This window comes from Morone saxatilis, unplaced genomic scaffold (assembly GCF_004916995.1).
Source record: "Morone saxatilis isolate NCDOM2014 unplaced genomic scaffold, NCSU_SB_2.0 Contig7, whole genome shotgun sequence".
Classification (NCBI taxonomy): Eukaryota; Metazoa; Chordata; class Actinopteri; family Moronidae; genus Morone; species Morone saxatilis.
Genome location: NW_023340246.1, coordinates 11,685,946 through 11,687,530, shown reverse-complemented (window position 1 = coordinate 11,687,530; position 1,585 = coordinate 11,685,946).

Sequence of the window (1,585 nt, the reverse complement as noted above, 5' to 3'; positions counted from 1 at the left end):
AGATATTACAATGACAGGGCCTCATGTGTTGCTGAATCACATTATACAAGAATACAGATAATGGTACAATAGGCTGTTTATGTCCATATCAGAAAGATCTGAACAATTAGTGGAAGAATGTCTTCATGTACAGCAGCATAAAATGTGGTTGGAGGGATTCTCAGGCTAACACATCGAAGGCACATCTCACATGTACGCTGAGTAAGATTGACAGGTTTCTTCTCTGAGCTGAAGTGAACCTCTCGCCCTGAGTGTGTGTGTAATGAGAGACAGGTCTTATGACAAGCACTAATCATCCCAGACTCTTGACCCTGTGGCAGTGAAGCTGACACAAGGGAATACATACCGGCACTGCTAACAACTCACCCAACCTCTGTGTGTGTGTGTGTGTGTGTGTGTGGATGAGCATGTGTCATTTCAGGTAAAAGAGTCATAGTAGGAATGAGTTCACATTCAGTTCATCAAGCCCTGGGGTGAGTTTTCTTCAAAAGGTGAAAATATTATATTAGGAAATGGGTATTAAATCAAGAAAAGTTGACCTACAAAGAAAATTAGATTTATTTCTAAATATTTAAAAAAAGATACATTCCAAAGTTTAAAATCAAGTCAAATCAATTTCTGCTAATTAAAGTAACGTTCTTTTCCTTAAGAAATACGCTTATTTGCTTTTCTTGCTAGGAGTCACCTACATTCTACATATATGAAGCTGCAGCCAGCAGCTGGTTATCTCAGCTTGGAATAAAGACTGGAAACAGGGAAATGGCTAGCCTGGGTCCGTCTCTATTTCTCTGCCAAGACGGGTCAGCAACTGTCCCAGCCAAGAAATAGTCCAGCACACAGTGATTTGGCGTTTGTACACATACTTTGTTTTTTGTATGGATTAAACAAAAACTAATGTTGCCAGTCTTTGCTAAGCTAAGCTAGCTGGTGGCTAGTTCTGTATGTTATGTCTGTATGTTATTTAACATACAGATATGAAAGTGATAATCTCATCTAACTCTCAGAAAAAAAGCTAACTTCCCCAAACTATTCTAAACTAAAACCAAAACTATTTTGCCAAAAAGACACCTCTTAGTGATCACAAAGATGTAACAATAGGGGAGTGGGAGTGTCCATCATGCTGAAAACTGCTCATTAAAAACATTCATGTATCTGGATGTACCCTGCTGCCCCAAGCTCCTTAATGGAAAATGTAACTTAACATGTGATTTACACTTTGTCAGGAAAGTTGAAGTAACACACTGCTGAGTAGCTACACAAACAGAAGAAGGGCAGAAAAACTTCATTTGTCACTATACTTAAACTTATTTTTAAATAATAAAGCTTTATTAAAATTGGAAGCTGCTAATATCATAACTGCACCATAAAAGAGCTTGTGAGTATCAATGAGTGCTTGGGATTTATTATGCTGTGTGCTCTGTGTGTGTGCTTCCTCATATTACTGTCACGGTGACACTCAGCAGGAGTGACAGTGGCTTTCTAGGAGTATCATTCCTGCTGATAAGAGGGACTGTAGCCTCAGAACAAATACGACACACTCCCAGCTACTTACAGTCAGTAAATCTACAAAAGAAGCATCACTACG